We start from the raw sequence: 22,068 nt of genomic DNA, 5'->3' as shown, positions 1-22,068 counted from the left end.
AAACAAGCATGCAGGTCAATAAAAAGGGAATAACGATCTAGTACCTTTTGATTAACTGAACTGAAACTGTATCTAAACATGTACACTAATTAATGAATGATGTCAGGGGCACTTACCTGCCTTTGATGTTAGTAACTGAATAGGTTACTTTAGAATGCTAAACTTACACTTATGAGCGCAGCTGGGAACTTTCATTCCATGGTAGGGTTTCCTGAAAGCTACTGGTAAGTTTTGTTTAACATTTAAGTGTACGTATTCCTTTCCAGTTCAAAGAATTCGAAAAAACTTTCAGAACATTTCCGTTTAATGATATAACATTACTTGAATAATGTTGATCAGATATTCAACCGGCTAGAAATTAGCAACTCAGGTGAACCCCAGCATGTTCGAATCAGAGAAACTGATCAATTAACTTGTTTATGTAACGTCCAGTCAAAGCCGATCAATTTGCTTTTAGGGAACTTTTTCTTATATCCTGTACAAAGGACACGTGAACATTGCAAATCAAACTTAAATATAATGAGGACTGAAGAACGATAAGGTGTCGCATTGATATAAGCACTGAACGTAGCCTTGGGATATTTAGTTTAAATCTTATTTTGTTGATAAACTTTTTCAAATGCAATTACAACATGATTTGGGGAATTAAGTAGAAACAACAAGATTATTAGTATCCTATCCCCAAAAGTAACAAGAAAGAAAAAAATATAACATAAAAGATCTCGCTGAAGGTACTAATGGTTTTTCAAAATTAGGCATACACTTGCATGCAACGCATACTAATAAGAACTAATTAATTGCGATTCAAATGGTTGTGAGTTATGTCAATTAACTAATATCTTATACAGCTTTATATTTTTATGTTGTTTTTTTTCTGCAGTTAACATAGAGTTAGCGAATTGCGTAAGAGCGAAAGGTCGTGTGTATAGGGATTGATCTCTAAGATTTGAATATTGAGAAAAGTTATATAAAAAGCTTTTCACATTCTCAGATTCACCGCAGGAACAATACATATTATTAAATACATGATTCCTATATAAGTCGTAATTTACGTTAATGCAATTTGTTCTTAGCATAGAATGCATGATCTGAGAGATTCTATCACAAGTGTTGAAGCAATATGGAGTGGGTTTTTTTTATTGCAATAAACTAGGCTTTTAAATGATAAATTAAAGGGTTGTTTCTCACTCCAATGGGTAACAAGTTCCATGTTCGAATCGTAGAAGGTATTGAGAAATTGTAGGGCAATGCATTAGCGTATTTCAAACCTCGATAGCAATAACTGGACCAGTTAGGCTATGACGACAAATAGCAAACACTAATTCGATTTCTGTTAACACGTGTAAATAATGTCAAAATTCAACATCCATTTTAATTCAACAGTTTTCTAAGAGAAGAAAGGAAATATTTAATGAGTTTAATTTAAAATCAAAAATGTCGGCATATACACTTGGTCGAAGATAATCGTGTTGCAAAGTAACCTAGAACTGAATAATACTTTGATTAGTTGGTTTGAAACCAAAACAAACAAGCAATGCCTTAGGAATTATACCAAGTTACATATTACATTTAATGAAATAAACAGAAACAATCGTATGATACTTAAAGCAAGATATATAGATAATATTTTCTTTTCCCACGTTATTACGGGATATATTTCATCGTGTGGTACCAAAAACATATTTTTGCGAGTGGCGATACTACGAGTTAAACCATATAGTTTTTGGTACCACAAGATGAAATATATCTGGTATCAAAGTCGGAAAATAAAATGTTCCTTTTATTATATACCAAACATGCTTCATAATCGACGTTTTATATATTAAGCTCAATCTTTGGAACAACACACTCTCACCCCCAACCCCTTTTCATAAAGATCACCTCACTTTCAATGCCTGATCATGTGACTTACAAAAGCGGTAGGAAGTAGTTGTCCAAATCTGTCGCAATAAAAATTACAGTTTTGTCACTTCATGAACTATTTGACCCTGTCTGAAAACCAAGTAAGTTCGATTAAGCAATGCATCACAGCGGGTTAGATTTGTTATCGAGGAAGTAAGTGGAAATAAACTCCCAGAGACTCAACGACATCTCGTTAAACAAAATTACCAAAGATTATTATCCGTGCCTGAAATGTAAGACAGATTATATTTATTTGTTTCAGCGTACTAAGTACTCGTTTTAGTTTATGGAAAATCTAAATTCTTACGTCATATTTCGTCTTTACTGGCAAGATGGAGTCAAAAACATCTGTCAATAGTTGGTACGTTAATTGTTGTAAAAACTCTTGTTCTGTCCATATTCATACATATTGTTTTTTCAGCGCTTCCAAATACATCGGCAAAAGTTGAAGCAGAACTAAATCGCACATTATTTAAAGTGTATGGGGTGGAAAAGTAGAGAGAATAACACGTGATATACTAGTATCCCTTGAAAACGAGGGAGGACTAAATATGATGCACATGTTTTTCATTCATTAGGTACATTAAGATAAGATGGGTAAAACGATTGCTGAAAAGGAAAATGGAACCTGGCAGAAGTTAATACAACTATACTCAGAAATAGAAAGGACATTTTGGATTTAGGGAGAAGGAAATTAAAAGCATTTAGTAAGCTCATTAGAAACAGTTTTTGGATAGATGTAATTTTGGCAGTATCTAATTGGAAAGAGGAATCGCAAAGTCTAAACGAGTATCTATCCATGTGTATTTTAACTTTTCTCCGTCCTAAAATGTTTTGAAATTTTGAATGATCTAATGGATGATCACTGTAATTTAATACCTTTTGAAATAAAACAAAAAACTAGAAGCAATGATTTCTTGAAATACTTCTCCTTAATATCCAAAATTCCAAAAGCATGGAAAGATGCTATAAAAAACAAACAATTTAGTACATAATAAATTTGATAAGCAGGAGGATAAAATAATGAATTTTCAAAGAAAGCTAAAAGGCAACACGCTGCTAAGCAAGAAACTTGGATTCAAGTATTTAATAAAAATATAAGTAGTGAGGAGTGGTCTGAGATTTATAGCCGGGAAAAATGATGTACCAAGGATACCAATTTGATCTCTTTTAACTTTAAATTGATCCATAGAATAATCGCTACTAATGATTTTCTGAAAAGAATTAACATGTTAGACGACGAAAAATGTACTTTCTGTAAGAGAGAAAATGAAAGTATTTAGCATCTCTTCTATGACTGCAATATTACTTTAGTTTTGGTACTGTTTTATTGAACTTTTTGCGCCTTTATGCCCAAATATCGTACATTTTTCCAAAGAAGAAACGGTGTAATTACTTGCTTTTTTGACAAAATATTATATTTATATTTGCAGATTCAATATGAAACGTCATTCTATTTTTGCTTTTAAGCAAATAGTTGCAATGCATAAGGAAGTTGAAAAAACACTACAAAGGTAAATAAAATAAAAGGACCGATTTCTTCAAAATGGACCTCAATAATAAATATATAACTTGCATCTGATTTGATGGTAAACAGGAACAAAATGCTGTAGTATCACAAAGTCGATGACGCCCATAATGTGTACCATATGCATGTGTGCATGCGTGTGTGTGTGTGTTTTATTTTTATGTAGATTATATTTATTATCCCACGATTATCTAATAAACAGAAAGGTTTGATTCTAAGCTGACCATGGGATGGTTCCCCGACCCAGTGGTCAACCTATTACGGGGTAATAAAAAATAGAAAATGTATTGTATATTTAAAATAAAAAAATAAAGCTAATGTGTTCATTTCGCAACCTGATACACACTACCTATTATCATGAGATTTATGTCTTTCTCTAGCAGACAGCTGACTTACTAAGTGGTATCTAACTAGACATCTTTGATAAGTATTGCCTCCATCTGTGGGCAGTAAAGTAATAGCTGAACGATGTCAGTCGATACACTCCGATTTTCCTTGGTTAATATAATTCACAACTTTATTACACAAATTAATTAATGGATTTCACGTATTGTCTTAACTGCATAGTTTGCTAACCAGTATTTTATTAAAATAGACATCATCGTTCAATCAATAATCATAAAAATTAAGGCGTATAATATGGATCGACATTCTCGATTAGTCTGCCGTCTGAACAACCAATACAATGATAAAAAAGAGCGGGGTACGGTCATAAGACTTTTTCAAAGTTACAAATAATGTATTAAAAACCGCACTAAAGATTCTTTTGAAAGCAAGAAATAGATACCAATACATGCGTGACTTCTAACCAAGAAATGTACAGTACAGTCTCGACATCTCGTTGCAGCTTTGTATCAATGGTGATCAAAACACTTTATACAAATTCCATAGAAAATGTATACAAAACTGTTACGACGATCCAGGTTCTTCTAGGGTACACGGTGTGTTTATTTTCAAGGGTTTCCTCGAGGTCAAAATTGTTTCTTCTCTCAGCTCACAGATTTATACATGTGTTGTCTTTTGCGCATGTGTGTGTGTGTGTGTGTGTGTGTGTGTGTGAGAGAGAGAGAGAGAAAGAGAGAGAAATGATTTTGATGAAAACGCGGACCATGTTTAATTCCTTCAGAAACGGGGACTGTTCATATTTATTTTTCTTTAATTTCTTATTTAGTCATGATTAAGTAGCCGTGATTCATAACCGATCTAGAGAGAATCAATTTCCAACTGTTGAATCAATGTTTATATATACATGTTAATGACCCATCGCCGCATCACAGTTTGATATTCCAACAGGACTGGTATATCAAAATGCTTATATGTCAACACTTAAAGACGTATTAGTTACTATACATATATATATATATATATATATATATATATATATATATATATATATATATATATATAATATTTATGTATAATTAATTTAATTATATTTTACTTAATATATATTTATTTTAATTTAATTGTTTGTCAGTTTTAAATTTTCTTATTTTTCATTGCATGATATTGTAAGGTAAATTTATTCACTAGAGATGATACATTTTTCAGATGATAGTTTGACCTTGACTGTTCGTTTTATAACCACCACGTGTTAATCTAGATCCTGACCTTGATTCTAAATTTGTAGCAACCAAGTAAACAAGTTCTATTTTTATTTTAAAATGATTAGTTTTCTTCAGGTCCACACTGAGTGGAAATGACCTTTAACAAGTACCTAATTTAAATGAGCTTCTAGAACATGATCACGTGACACCTTGTTTACGTTTTAGGAGACGATATAACCTTTGTTTTGGAGAGTTATTCTCAGTACAATGTGGTTGTTACACTTCAAGTTGTATGTTCTGCTGTTTGGAGTTATTTCAAATTACTTGGATTGGAGTTTTTTCAAATTATTTGGATTCAAAAGGATTAATTCTTTTTTCCTGGAAAATATATGTGTTTATGTGAGATTCTTAATCAAAGACAGTTCTTATAAGAAATTTGTTTTGATTTCCTAAACCGGAGTGATAATTCTTGTGTCTACAAGGAACTATAGACTTCAGAACTACAGGTTACAGCATACGTTATTGTCTTCCATCTTGGATTCTTCGTTGGGATTCTAACTTGAAATCAGTAGAACGTTTTGTTATTAGGACTTCAAAAAATTTATTCTTGGATTATTCTTGGATTATTTTTGGATTTGATTCTATAAATCCGTAAGTTTATATTTTTTTTCGTTTTTATAGAATTTTTCCAGGGAAATAAATTATTGTATTTTTTCAAAGCTTGTTTTTTTTCACTCTTTCTTGTGTTACTGTTTATTCGAGCGTAAACACATGACATAAGAATATATATATATATATATATATATATATATATATATATATATATATATATATATATATATATATATATATATATATATATATATATATATATATATATAGTATTTTAAAGAAATGTCTAATAAAGAACATTTTATAAATAACTTTTATAAATAAATTATTTTTAAAGCAACATATCATTCTTTGGAAATAAAGACTATTATTATTGTTATTATTATTATTATTATTATTATTATTATTATTATTATTATTATTATTATTATTATTATTAAATTTGTAACATTATTCAAAATGACAATTGTTATATTTCCAGTCATGCCATTTGTCTCTGAACGTGGTGGTTTTAAATTTTGTTCTTCTGAAGGAAAGTAATGCTGACTTTACTAGAAATATAGCAGTGCAAATAGGTGTTTCTCTGTTGAATCATCGCCAAGAACGACGAACGACGTCGTTTATATTATGCTATTGTTGATGAAATAGCTCGTTAGTTAAAGCACAAAGTGCAAAAGCCAAATCATTAGTTCAGTTATTCTCCACATAATCTGCTCATGCAACTTTGCTGATTTCTCTTTTAGTACTTGCTTAATGACTACAACATGAAAATGTATCGTTCTGCATCTATGCGGTGCCTACGACTTTCTGGTTTTGTTGCCCGATATTGAGTGACGCTAGCCTGGTGCTACTTACAGAGTTTTGAATGAAATGCCAAGAGTTAAGTCAACGCACGTTTCTTGTCTTAGAATCAACATAATAGCTGTGTTCCTTCCAGATATGCATCATTCAAAAAAGGCCATAATATGCAAAACAATGCGTCAGATATGTTGTGTATCATTGGTTTGGGATAGCATTGCATATAATGGTAAGACACGATGTCGTTCTCAGCGATTAGCATGAAAAACATATTCATATTTGTGATTATGTTAATGCAAGACACATTCCATCTGAAATCGTAGTACTCGTGTAGAATGAGCTCCAACAACGTCATGGGATCTCTGGTCTTAAAACAGCAAAACCTCGGTACCATGGTTTAAAAAAAATAAACGTATGGTTGCTTACAAAGATTTTATCTTTCGTTTCATCAAATTTCCTGGCAGATTTAGGTTATTGTATATTCGAAAGTGGACGAAATGTTTTGATCGCCAAGCTAATCAAACTTTTTTTATTAGATAGTGTAACCGTCTTACCTGTAATTTGCATTCCGCTGCCGTATTCTATCTTCTCTGCCATTTTCTGTTTTCTATCCTTTCTATAGAAAGTACTTGTGAGTATAGATATGTGTTCAGGACACTGAATGTTTTCTTTTAAAATGAAGATTATGATTTTAAAATTTAGCTCTTCCGATTTTTGTCACTAGTTTCAGGTGGTATACATAAACAATATTCAGTGTCTTTAAGTACGATATTTCATCACACACAAGCGTGCGCAAACACACTTCAGGGGGAATCAGTGACTGGAATTACGATTAGCTTTGAATATATTTCACACACACACACACACACACACACACACACACACACACTTTCTATCTATTGAAATGTTTCAGGAGTTGATGGATGCATTTCGTTTGGGCACATTTGTTAGACCAGTTATGTAGCAATTAGCACCAAATTACTCTGTACAATGGAAAATTGAACCGTCGAAAACATATACTAAAAAAACGAAATGGTGGTTGTTTTAGGTGGTATTGATCCTTTCTCGGTGGACCTTATTAGACAAAATCATCTTCATTGATTTAGGCAGCGATTTTATGCCATCCATGTAAATACAACCTGCAAGTTGAAGGTGCAAAGAGTTTTCCACTAAAACATTATTATTATTATTATTATTATTATTATTATTATTATTATTATTATTATTAATTGTTATTATCATTATCATTATTATTATTATTATTATTATTATTATTATTATTATTATTATTATTATTAACCGTAATCTCTTTCCAGGAGACGAACAATTCAGCAGAAACGGTTTCATTTTGGGATATTGAAAGTTAAGACAAACTCTCCAAATTCCACTCCAAACCCTGTTTTTAAAATAAACGTGTTAAAATATTAATCCTTGGCATGCATTGTGCTACTCTCCTCCATAAAATTTTCATCTGAACCGACACAGCAAGCTAGCGTTTAAGACATTTCCATGCAGACGTTGCAAGCATATATTTATGACACAAAATTTGACAACCATGACTTTTAAACACATCGAATTGGTCATTTGGTTTATTTATGATATTTAATTCATCTTTTGGTTTATAGAATATATTTAATTGGTCACATGGTTTATTAAACATATCGAATTGGTCACTTGGATTATTAAGCATATCGAATAGGTCATTTAGTTTATTAAAAATAACAGCAATTAAATTACCAGTTTAAATAGTGGCAGCGTGTCCGGTAAATATAAGTAGAGTAACCGTTCTTGGCGTGACGTCGTTGGTACTAACCTTCATTCCGTACTTATTATTGCTTATCTTAACCGATAATAGTGTATCTTAATATTAACGTACTTGTAGGGTATTCGATGCAAATAGGAGACTAAATGTCTGCATACTTTCATCTTAGGTACTAATAGCGCTCTTAAGTTTGCCGGTTTATTTTTTCTATCTTCTATTAAAAACACGCGGTTTCGAAAATATATATAACGGTTGTTCATTAAGTTGAAACATGCAACCGACTAGGTCGTTTAACTATCATGAATAAACGTCATTTAGATATACTTAGTATGACACTAATTGGAACTGTAATGTAAATATGGAATGCAATTTACAGCAAACAGTAATAATTATGGAATAAATCAACAAACAAAACCATAAATAATACACTGAATATAAGAATTAGCATACAGGAAACATCCTATTTGTTGAATGAATCTAATTACATTTCCATTTCTCAGAATTTGGTTCGTCTTCGTTCCCTGCCATGAAAGGTCATTTGGATATCAACATGGCAGGGCATGTCTGTTGAGTTTTTTCTGAATATCATATTAAAAGTAATGATTAAACGTAATACCGCAAAGATTCAATAAACGACATTCAAAGAATTGGATTTATATATTGCAATTGGTGTAAAGAAGCAATGGTCAAATCTTAATCCGGGATGTGAAGTTATAAGCTAATAATGCACGGCAGTTGATGGCGTCTTATGAAACACGATATTCAAGCAATAACCTACATAACAAGATCGCCCCAAAAGAAAACTGCTATTCAGCCAACACCTTGTATCAAATTTCGTTTGCTTCTTGTCATATATAATGAATATCATCAAAGACAAGGGTCTATTTCTAGTAATGTTATTTTATTTCCCCTTAGATTAGACATTTTTATTATCTTTGATATTTGTTTCCCTTCTCTGTGCCAGAATGTAACTATTTTTGTTCTATACGTGCCACGTTTTATGTGTGTTTGTCCTTGCCTAAATTCAAAGCGTGCGAAAACTTTGTTATTTTATCTACGCAGCTGAACAATGTTTGTGACATTGACATTATGTGATATTGGTGATAATGGTTTGCCTTTCCTCTTGTTCCTTCAAATTTCTTGGGACCCTGCCCACTATACCAGACTAGGTTTCGTTAGCTCAGATGGTGTCTTACATGCTTTCCTTTTGCAATAATTTTGTGTAGATTTCAAGTCATACAAACATGTGAATAGTTTTGTTCATTTCGGTTATTGTCTTGAGTGCGTGTTTTGCTTTCATACGTTATTTCACTGACAAAGATATTGTGTTGCTTCTGTAAACCACACCCCCACCCACCCATCCACACACATCCACACACACACACACACACACACATACACACACACATATAAATTATATATATATATATATATATATATATATATATATATATATATATATATATATATATATATATATATATATATATATATATATATATATATGTATGTATGTATGCATGTATGTATGTATGTATGTATACACACACACAAACATCATTCTTTACTTGGCAACGGTAAAGAATCATAGCCAAAGTATACTTTAATTTCCATGATAGAGCATCCCGTAAAATATGGGGTCTATATAACCTTCTAAATGATGGTGCCACATATTCTAGGCCAAGGTGAAGCCCTTTGAAAATAAATTATGTTTTGATAAGAACATTATACCATATGTCTTTGTTTCAAAATTATATTTGTTTTAAAAAATCATTCATTTTGACTTGAGTTTTATTTATGTACTGAAAGAAGCTACCTATTTACCTACCTACCTACCTACCTGCCTACCTACCCTACCTACCTACCAAACTACATGCCTAAATACATACATACAGACGAGAAACCTCGAAGAAGTGTCTACAATTTATTTGAATTTGAGCATGCGACCGTTTTATTAAAATATAAACATTTACTTAAAACCCTGCATGTGCTTTACAGGAAAATGACTTTGTAGCTAGTTTATCAAGCATACATGATACTCTTCTCTTACAGGAAAATGATATTGTAGCTAGTTTATCAAGCATACATAATACTAAATCTAACATATTAAAGAATCTCAATGACATTTTTTCACAGCAGGTGTTTAATTACGAAAAATACCAACATGTTTGGCCGATGTTTTTTCAATTAGTATCGCTTACATATGCCTAAGTTTATTCTTTCTAGAACAAAAGTTACAATGAATTGTTTTGTTAAGTGCTCAATATACTTGCTGTTATAGCCCAATAGTACTTTGCTCAGAAGCCTTGTATCCCTAAGTACTATGCTAAACCTACATTTATGCATCACACAAGAACGTTAATCACAATTACAGCACTCACTGGCTAAGCAATTCTGTTAAAAATGCCATGTGTTTCATATCTGTTTTTTGATCAAAAAATCGCAAGGGATTACATGAATGTGTGTAACGAAATATATTTAACGAAAGAGCATAAAAATCGATTTAAAACGCGTGCATAAGTAAAATGTGGCGGTGAGTAACTAATCTCGCCTAAATTAAAGACAAAATTAATTGTTTAGTTGAAAATGAAAATTGCTGGAACTATCGATTAGCTTTCGAAAGAAACCAGATATTTTATAAAGTTAATATAATCGGTCGATTATTTGATACTGTTGTATAATAAACTAATCTGATTTTGAAACAAATCGATAAAGTCATTACAGTCATTAGTAAACACATAAAACACCGTAATAGTCTTTCCAATCATCTGCGAAAACATGAAATACCTTGATAGGTCTTTCCAGTATTAGCGAACACGTGGAATATCTTACGTGCGGTAAGAAAACAAACATGCATTTTGTTAAGTTTCGTGTTTTTTCACATGTAATTGACAGTCATTTTATTTTCATTTATTCTGATATGTCTTCTGAAATCACGTGCATGAAAAATAAAATCACATTTGTGTTTAGACAATTAAATGGCATTTAAAATCTATGTATCCAGTGCATTTCCTTCTATCCATAAATCAACCTCAATTTATAACTTTTTAACGAGACTTCAGCAATTTTTTTTAAATATATCACAATTTAAAACTTTTTATCAACCTACTACAGCAAATGTTCTATAAATATATAACATGTTACAACTATTTTCAACAGATTTCAGCGAATTGTATTTAAATACATTCACGCAAACCCAGAAAACTTTTATCATATACATGTCATGTACACATACTCCTGTAAGTGAATCAAAAATACAATTAAAGAGAGACTATACGCCAAGAGCAAGCATATATGAAAAAGTTAGTAATTATGCAATATATCCATATTAAAGTATTTGCTTGCATTGCACGTGCCACAAGATGCTTGAGACGGTGGACGTGGACAGAGAGGCAGGGAATTAAGTACACCTATTCCTAGTGGAAGCACACTCAATCTAGTGGATTTTCCAATCATTTTATGGAAATCCACTCAGTCTAGTGGAAGTATGTCACGGAATTTATTGCAGCTGTAGGTGGTTTATGGCACCCCTCGCTGATGCTATTGTATTGTCTCAGCGAATCGACACGCTAATCGTAACCCGACCATGTCAGATGTCAATTTCATACCTATACCTTTACACACTCTACAGTGGCAAGATTTCTTTTTATATTTATCGGTGGCCTTACTAGGGATGCATACAGAAAAACGCGCGTAACGTAGAATAATTGAGGTTATAAATTTGTATCCGTATCTTCCTACCCTGTCCATCGTGTAGCGTACATCACAAGAAATTGCAAGCTACATTTTACATTTGCATATTGCTCTGCATCAAGCGGTAAGTTTGATGTTAATTTTCAATAAATAATATTTCATGAATGTGTTGTGTGTTGGTTAAGAATTTGTGATAGTTTTCCTTTTATTTCCATACTATTTCCAAAGCCCACTTTGAAGAAATTAATAAATAATGTAATACATATATAAATTTCGGTATTACAAAAGAACGCCGTACTATTTATAGCGTACATGTCCAATAAGGAACAATGGGACGTTATGTCATGCATGTCATAATTCTTTCAAACGTTTATTCTTCAAGACTAACATTCCATCGTATGCTAAAATAAAAGATATATACGTGCTGAAGTATGAAAAATAAACATCTGCACTTTTACCTTTAAACTTTGAAAATAGTATTGATTATGAGGGAGAATGGCATTTATTTTAAACTCACGGAATTGTGTACACTGTATTGGCTGTTTCACTCTATTCAACCTCTGTTTGCGTGGTTTCGAGTCTCAGGCTCGGCTAACGTGGATACGTGAGAAAGCCTGTCAGTAGCTTCTCGTGGGTCGGTGGTTTTTCCTGTGGTTTTCCAGGGTTCTTCCTCCACCAATTATACTGGCCGCCATGTATAGACTATTATGTGCTGAAAATAGCGTTAAACCCTACAACAACAACAACAACAACAACACTCTATTCATGTCATGAAAGAATTGCCTTCATAGAAGAATACCAAATTATTTATGTCCTCAATTTCTCCAAGAAATATACATGCATCACCGGACAATGGTTTAAGGAGTGTGTTAGTCTGAAATCAGCCGCTACGCCTGTCACTGTAGCGCCTTGTATCCTGTCAACTCGATCAGTTAGGACAGTTCGCACAGGTACAAGCTATTCGCTGTTCAATGCCTCGCTTCGAACTTGACAGATGTACGTTAACTGTTGAAAAACATATCACAAAACCACACACTATACAACTAAGCAGCCGTTATTTTGTAAAATAAATTTGGACTGGCATTTGATATTAAGTTCTCACATAATCGCGTAAAACTGATCTCTGCCGTTATGGAACGAAATTTCAGAGCCAGAATGGGGAGGTGCCGTGGTTTCCGGACAAACCGGCCATAACAAAACGTATACAAATAAACGCACTATCGTTTGTCACTTGAAATCTGACCATCGTTTTCTTCTTACGCACATTTCTTGAGTATTATGAGCACTTTGAGTAAATATACACATGGACGTTTGTTTTGGTGCCCCCAGAAGAAAGTTAGAGCACTTTTGAAATTTTGGACCCACCCACCCTCAAAACTTGATCAGATCTGGCCCTAAATATAATGCTTGCTTATTTCCCCAATTAGAGATTAGCCTTTTAACTTAAATTAAGAAAGAAAGGTCTAATGGCCATGACGAACGCTTACACTTTGGAATTTACAAATACCTTTATCAGTCGACGTAGAAAATGGCTGATTATTTGAGAGCATGATAACATATTCAATGCGCCCAATTCCTCAACAAATTATTGAAGTCTCAGTGACTAGTCATACAATGAACGAATCTATCTTTTATGAAACGGCAACGGTCCTAGTCACCTTTTCACGAATCTATCTATCATCAAGCACCAGCTGGAAAACGACATTTTTACTTTGAAGTCTGCCGCTACGCTTGTTAGCAATGGACAGTCAGGAAAGTGTTGAGCCTAAATGTTTATCATTAGTACTGATGTTTCAAAAGAAACATTAACATCTGAATGCAGATGTTTTATGTTGATTGTGTAAAAACAAATGTTTAACTGCGACCTGGTTCGGTTTAATATTTTCGCTTATTAGTGTCCTTTTCTTGTTATTATCTATTGTCGAATCTGGTCATAATGAAATCTCCATAAATGTAATAGATTGAAAGACGAATGAATGATTACTACATTAATCAATATGAATAAATGGACAATATTCGCGACTACCTCAGAATACATATGAACTTGTTCAAGATAAACAGGAAATGGTATAGTTTTACAATCTTTGAAGCTAAAACCTCTTTCATCTCCAGTTCGGAGTACACGTGTAGTTAACGAAGTTCTACAAGGGATATCTTTTTTACGCCCTGAAAAAATACGAAGCCAAACTTTGATAGCAATCAGTACAATCAGAGATAGATTTTATAACCTTGGCAAACACGTGGTTTCATAATTAACATGCACGAACTTAATAACTTCAGATATTTAATAGACGAGAAGTCGAATGAGTGAGCATTACTGCATTAACATTCGCGACGACCTTATAATTAATAGGAACGGTTCAAGCTAAACAGGAAATAATAGGGATTTATAATCTTTGAAGCCTTAACCTCTTCCTTCTCCAGTACGGAATGAACAAAGTTTTACAAGGGATACATGTTTAAAGCCACGAAACATAAGAGGCCACATTAATAGGAATCAGTGGAATTAATGATAGATTTTATAGTCTTACAAAGCATATGGTTCAGCGATATCGGACGATCTACAAGGCATTTTTTTTATAGATATTTGTTAAGCTTAGGAGTTAAACGGGGAAAATGAGATATGAGCAAGAAGAAATCCCAATTAAATACAGCTTTAAAAACCTACAAAATTAGAGGGTATTTGTTGTAGTGTAAATACAATCGTATCGACCACAGCTACTTATTTCACAACTACGTTCGCATAATAGTAGGCATTTCCGCTGAATTGCAGAAAGATGATGTATATGTATGCTTTTGAGAAACTACCTGCTATTGTTGCAGTTGTCATGCAGATTGAAAGAATGTAATGTACCAAATTTGTATCTGCACTAACCGAAATAATACAAATTCATCTCCTAATGAAAATATTACAGGAATTTCAGTTTTTAGTCACTTTCAGCCGTCCATTTTATAATATTACATGTAAACTCATCAGATGACCTAACCAGCAATTCTAAGTATATTTATTATGCCGTTGGTGATATAGTGCAACATCATGCGGCTTATAAAGTAGGTAAATGGTAAGGTAAACATGTGTCAAGCTCCTGAGAAATGTGTCGCATTGACATGTATAATTGCGTCGCAGAGTAATAAACAGGCTGGTCTAGCAGTGGTTGCATACTGAATATTCCCTTTCATACCTCATGGTGCGGGACCATGCCAAGCAAACAAGTTAAAAGTGACTGGCACAATGAAACTCGCACGTGAATTTATCCCCCTTTTTAAGCAGAAGCTCTCCTTCTCTCTTATGTTAAAGTTACTATAACTTAACTTTGTGAAACACCTACATTGTCTCAGCAGCCTTTGCTCGGAAATCTTTAATCTCTGCCAATACATGTATGTGATTGCCTTTTAGTGGGTGAGTCTTTGAATATGAAACGGAATTGTGTATAACTTAAACAGAGCAGCAATGTACTGTGTACTGCAGCTGAGCGAACAGGTGAGTTCGACGACCCGAAGTGGATTTTCATGATTACATAATTTTATTGCTGTGACGTCAAACTTATTATGTCCACTACAAGCCACCTCGTGTGCAATCGCGAAAATGATTCAAGTCCACCGTGGGAACGTGGATTTTAAGATTAACACGATGCATAGCATATACTGCAGCTTGCCAGTAGCTTCCTGTGGGTCGGTGGTTGTTCCAAAGGGGTTTCCCGAGTTATTCCTCCACGGATCATTTAGTCATAGTATGTGCTGGAAAATGGTGTTAAACCTACAAAAGTCAAACCTAACTTAATTGAGCCAATCAATTGTTATTGCATTTTTTTTTCAGACACAAGTACTGTAATGGAGTAATGCTATGATTGTCAAAACAAGAGTTATTAACTCTGACATTTATTGAGCAATTGTCGATTTAAGATGACACAGACCTAAGATAAGGCATATATTGGTGTGTCCTGTCTGGCCGACTGTGTTGAACATAACATCTTGTTTTACTCCAGCATCGGTTTTTCCTGACTATGAAAGTAAGACGCTCTTTTTAGAATTCTCATTCGTCACTTGTAAAATTTACATCACTGACTTGAAAGACATAACATGCTATGGAGAGAACCACTCTAGCGCAAATGCAGCCAAACTATGTAGTTATGCTTTAGAGCTACTGCCGATGCATAGACATCAAAGTTACCAAATGTTCTTTGTTCATTCATTTTATTTCAATGTATTATTGAACTAGATGATCCAAAAGTTGGCACTGCATGTTTCTGTAGTCCCATAGAAAACAAACTACTATAGTTCGATATTTAATGGATTTCATGAAGAGTTCCTACTCATGGAACAATGCTTTTATTGAGTTTAGGCTTTTCGCGTATGCTTGGGCTCACCATAATTGCAGTCATTTTATTCAAATGCAGCTATTTCTAGAAAATAAAACGTACATTTGAGTACGTTGTTTTCAAGTTAGTGCAAGTGAAATAGTGTTGGTACATTTGACTACACTAGATTTCATCACACATGTAGAAAAAATTAATATAGATACCAATTATTACAATGATACTTGCAATGTTTCCGACATCAACCATCAATGAGATGATTTCACTCTATTTTAAAAAAAAAAATCGTTTGTCTTCTGTAAAGTATTATGTTTTCACAACATCATATTCTTTATGTTCCTTAAGGAAAGAAGACAACATATAGTAAGTGTATACAATGAAAGGAATACCATCCATACTTTGTCACATAAATTCATACCATTATCAACCACAAACCTTGGTAGAAAAATCAAAGACTCGGCACCGCATCAGGTTTCAAAAGCACACTTTTTGGCTCAAACCAAATATTTAGCGCGAGTCTCGGGTCTTTTGAGAAACAATCAGGATCGAAATGACCCTGGTACAACCTGGTGTGTTTAGTTGACATAAAGCCTTCTCTTTTTAATTTGATCGCCCATACAGATCTCCTTTTAGGGTACATTAGAAACTTGAAAAAAGTAATCTTCTGCCCGGAACTGCTATTATTCACACAATTTAGAGCTGCGCATTGAACCGTCTTGTTTCTTCTTGTCACTTCGCTGCACAAACAGAATATGACATGCACCGTAATCGTCTCAAATGATGTCACATCCTGTTTGTATGGAAGGAAGTTAACAAATTGGGGGAAGGTTCTTTCCGTTTAATTTCGGAATCCAGGACAGTATTTTTGTATGAAATGTTTGAGCAAATACAAAAGAGGCAAAGAAAAAATAGTCGGGATACATTATATACATTATATACCCAAACTGCTAAATATCTCTCTATTTACAATAACATTATGCAGGTTGGGGTATTTGTCCCCTTTAAGTATTGGTAAGTGTGAGTAATGATAGGGGATAGTATAGGGACAATGGGACTTCAGTGTTAAACTAGGAGGGTTGTACAGTAGGGACAACTGGAATTTAACGTGGGGAATTTTAACACGGGTATGACTATAGAGGGACAAAAATTATTGGGATTGTATAGGGACAATAGGAATGAAACAGATGGGTTTCTGTGAAGTGGCGAATTTTATGTCGATCTAACAAGAATACATTAGCTGAGACCAGACAACCATTAATTAGATTTATGGAGACAAGCGCGTATCATATCGCCATACTACCGTGTACGGTAATGTCCTTTAGAGTGAGAATTCTGTTCCTAATTAAACATTTGTTTATACAGCAGCCAGGCGGACAATTTAGGACGAGGAAAACTTCATTTTCATGGTAAAGTTGTCACAATTGAGAGAATGCAGAAACTCTGTTACTCAAACTACCAGAGTCAAGTTGACCCTGACTTTGGCGCCTCTGGAAAAAGGCGGCAGAGATATTTGATTCTGATTGGTACGTTAAATGAGAGGGCGTGTTCCAACACAAAATTTCATAGGTTTTAATATCTCCCGCATCGAATTTTAATCAGTCTAAGCTTTTCCTACTAGAGGAGACCCAAAGGTTACGACTCCGGGAATTTGCAAGAAATTCTCGTAAAAAGGAAACTGTTGTCCAAAAAGGGGACGATTGTCGAAAGGAACCGACGAACTAATCTACCGATTAGAGGGAGAAAAAACGTTGACAGCAAAGGGAGAAAATAGCTCCAAAGACGTACGAACGAATGAGGGACGTTATTCTGAGACCTATACGGAGAAGCATAGAGAAGAGTGCAGTGAGACATATAATCCTGTGACGCAACCCTGCGACGTATTAATTTCTGAAGAAGTATTTTGAGAGTGTCCTGAGACGGGTGGTAGAAAGTATCATCTTGAGATCCAAGAGTCTGAACAGCGACAGAGGAAGCAAAAACAGACTGAGGACGAGCAGGTTATGAAACCGTACAAGACGTTGACTTCGATTGTTCACTCGATCCTATGATGAACTAAATCTATCAGTAACAGATCGGCTATCTTATTTAGATCTATTTGCGGTTTCTTTGTATTTCGGTGAAAGTTAAATTTCTAAAAGCAGAGTACATTCCTGATGTAATGAATTTTCACAGTGTTTGTATGTAATTGATTACATTGTTTGTTTACATGTACGGGGGCTCGTGTTGGTTTGTTCTATATATCTGCTCAGATCTCTATCTATTCCACCTATAAGTTTCACCACTTATATTTATATTTACTCGAACCGGGCAATAACATCGAGGGCGGTCAACCCCTAGATAACGAAAACCAAATACGGAGGGACATTCACTCACCCCGTGTAACAGTTTCTTATTCTTGTTTTTCTTTATCCAGGTGGTTACTGCCCATTGTGGTTTATTCAATGTTGAATGGTGCGAATGATGATGATGATGAGTATGAATTATAGCCGCTTGTGCAAACTATGTGCTTTTGCGACTTGTTAATTCCTGGTGTCCAGGCTATTTAATTGGTCGGGTTTGTAGGAATAGAGCAACTACGTTCCGGTATTTATTTGCGATGGCCGCGCTATTTAATTGTAATGTCTGAGCGTGGCAAAGGAGGGAAGACATGTCAAACGCTCGAATTTATATTTGTCAAGCACGGACGTGAAGAAAAAAATTCCTTTACAGTCACTTAACATATTATCTACTATCCACACAGAAGGGAAGAAAAAAACTAATAAACACTATCCACAAACCCCAAATATACTATTCACACAACGGGGAAAAAAACAAGTATACTTTGTACACAGAGGTGCGAAGTAAAAAAACTAACCCCATATCTACTATCCACACAGAGGGAAAAAGAAATATTAACACAATATACATTATCCACACAGAGGTTAGAGGAAAAAGCAAACCCCAAATATACTATCCACACAAACGTATGCGAACGCATACAGACCCAATATCTACTACCCACACAAACGTACGCTAACGCATACAAACACAATATATACTATGCACACAAGCGTATGTGAACGCATGCATACACAATATCTACTATCCACACAAACGTACGTGAACGCATACAAACACCAAATATAGTCCACACAAACGTACGCGAACGCATACAAACACCAAATATATTATCCACACAACGTACGCGCATGCATTCAAACACACACACACACATCAGTAAAGAAGTGCGTGATTATAGTCACAATAATCCACATATACACCAACTGGCAAATTGAATAGTCTCTTTTCTAGAAATCTGGTTAGCCCTGAAAATGACTGGTTTTTTTTATATAACTCCAAATACACCTGGCTAATAGTGACATCTCCCTGGCACCACAGATATAACGGCGGCTCCAGTCATTGTCCGAATTGACTGTAGCTGCTGAAAGTGCGGCAGCAGCTTGAGTGGCCTCATCATCCCAAGATTCAGTTTTTGGGACCATGAAGACTCTTTCCCTTACAATCCTTCGTCCTGGTGGATGTTGCTTCTGTGGCCTCCTTACTTGTGGGTGACGTTGTTGTCTTTCTAACTCCTCCTCCCAGTTTTCCATTTGGGGAATCACAGCTCTTTACCGTGGTGTGGCAGTTGCTGTAGCTGACGTGGTTGTGGTGGTGCTACTATTGCCTGTGGAGGTCTCCTCACCTCAGCCTTGGCTTCAAACAGAGGTCGTAGCATGAGGTGAGCCAGTATCCTTCTCTTCTTTTCCTCTTATATTTTCCCTCTCTCTCCTCCTCTACCCTCTACCTCTTGTTCGGCTATGGCATCCATAGCCAGCGCTTCAAAACGTAGCCTGGCATACTCCAGTGCTTTTGGAGTTCGATCAGTTTCGCTATCCTGCTACTCATATTCTCGAAGCTGATACGTCAACTATGGATAGCCAGAATGAAGAACGCCTCCTTTATATTTGTGAGGCACGGGGTTAAGGAAGACATCCTCTGACACTAAAACTCATAAGACCCATATCATCACCCAAAATTATGGAACGCACAGACCTAAAAGAAACACTCACGTTGACGTTTTTATTTACAAACACAAAAAAACACTATTTGACAAGACCGTAAAAGGAAGTGTGGATATGCACACATCTTTTTTGGACATAAAACAAAGAAACGAAGTGCTTATATATACACTTCTATTTTTTTAACGTACAAACGCAAACACACAAACTATGGCTTTTGGACTAGTATATCTTTTCTTGATTATTTAGGGTAGCCATGAAAAGAGCTGTTAATGTGGATTGGATATTATGACAATATTTTGTGGTCTAAGATTGCGTCCCCGTCTGGCGGCAGGCGTTCCCACGGAAAATGGTCTGCTTCTTCGGAAAGAGACGGAAAACTCTTTTGCGTGTACACGGAGGTCAACAAATTATCTGTCTGGTTCCTGCTGTTGGTGCTGCTGCTGTCCTCTCTGTTCTCTTTGTTTCTGAAGTCTGTACTTCTCCGTCCACTCTTTTTGTTCATTCTTGATTTCCTCTCTGATCAGCTCTTGTTTAAGTTCTTCGGTCACTTTCAATATTCGTACATTCTCTATCTCTTCCGGCTTTGGTATATGGCTTCGCCTGACACGGTGTAAATTCATATTGGCTGTTCCTGAACACATCTTCATAGGGGGATGAATTAACAATAGATGATCAGACTGAAGACTGCTTTGCCATATTTTGTTCGGTATGAACGCTGTGATCGTTGATTTTAGTGTGAGGGATAGAGAAAAGTCAAAGAGCATGCATAATGATACAAATTGAAAACAAACGACCGACAATTTGTTTCAAAACACATAATTTTTACTCAAACAACTAACAATCAACAAGTAACAACAAAACAACAATTTTTCAAATAAACTATTTTGACAAGGTTGCCAACGTTGTGAAGTCCAGCTAGACTTCCACTGCGGTAGGCCATTAGACCCTTGATGTGCACTACGTTTCCTAGCTAAAGATAAAAGATAGCCATAATAGTCACAAGACCATCGATCTACTTTGCCATCGTTTCCCGAAGAGTGACGATCAATAGAAGTCACTAAATGTTCTAAAGGATATCCAAGACTGCGTTGATGAAGATAATACACACAGTATTATCCACACAACATGGAATTTGTGCCTTGTAATTTCACATTATCGAATCGTGTTGTCTGGGCATTTCTTCTCATAAAGACAATGATGTTGTCCTCCAAAGGTGGCAATCCATACGAATCAAAATACTCCACACAACCATCATGTAGAAGGAAAAGAGACGGCTACCCAGTGGGTTCCTGGGAGATGAATGTCGTCCGTCTTGATGACATAAGTTTGAATGTCTTGAGGCTTGCGATGAGGCCGCCCATTTTTAGCACACACGACAGGATTCCAAGAAGAGGTATACGAACTGTTGTTCAAAAGGTAACAAAACTCCCAGGTATCCATTTTTGTGTTCTTGTTCTTTTCTTGTCTTTTTCTTTTCACAAGTAATGATAAACCATGAATTCAATCCTGATAGTTTACTTGAAAATCTTTGTCAAGTAACCGTCTCTTCGCTTCGTCTCCGCACTCTGAGCCAAGAGAGCTTTGATGTGATGGATCTCTAGAGCAATCAATGGAGAAGATGAAAGGTAAAGAAAGTCTTTATACCACTGATACAACACTGCTTCTTTTGAGATGAGACCCCAAGCAGCGTACTCCAGATATTCATCCAATTTGTCTTGTTGACGCAGCGTCAGACATGTATCGTGTTGAATTTGACTGGGATGATGGTTTTGACATCCATAGCCATTTTTCATAATCAATTCAGTAATTGTATCCCCCAGGTATTTGGCGAAACAGGACACTAAATGTTGTTCTTTTTCTGGCCATCGGGACTTCATCACTATGTCCTCTTCCTCTTTGTCTTGGGGTT

The 22,068-nt window shown here is 34.8% G+C and overlaps 1 protein-coding gene across 1 annotated transcript in view; it reads right to left on the bottom strand.

Annotated features, from left to right (window-relative positions):
- LOC149800776 (zwei Ig domain protein zig-8-like) overlaps window positions 1–22,068 on the bottom strand; it is a 74,040-nt gene that overhangs the window by 22,746 nt on the left and 29,226 nt on the right. The window lies entirely within an intron of this gene.

The sequence above is a fragment of the Sinohyriopsis cumingii genome, chromosome 4 (assembly GCF_028554795.1).
Source record: "Sinohyriopsis cumingii isolate HCF-2022 chromosome 4, ASM2855479v2, whole genome shotgun sequence".
NCBI lineage: Eukaryota > Metazoa > Mollusca > Bivalvia > Unionida > Unionidae > Sinohyriopsis > Sinohyriopsis cumingii.
The sequence above is the reverse complement of the archived record's forward strand: the minus strand, read 5'-3'. Positions and strand labels throughout refer to the sequence as shown.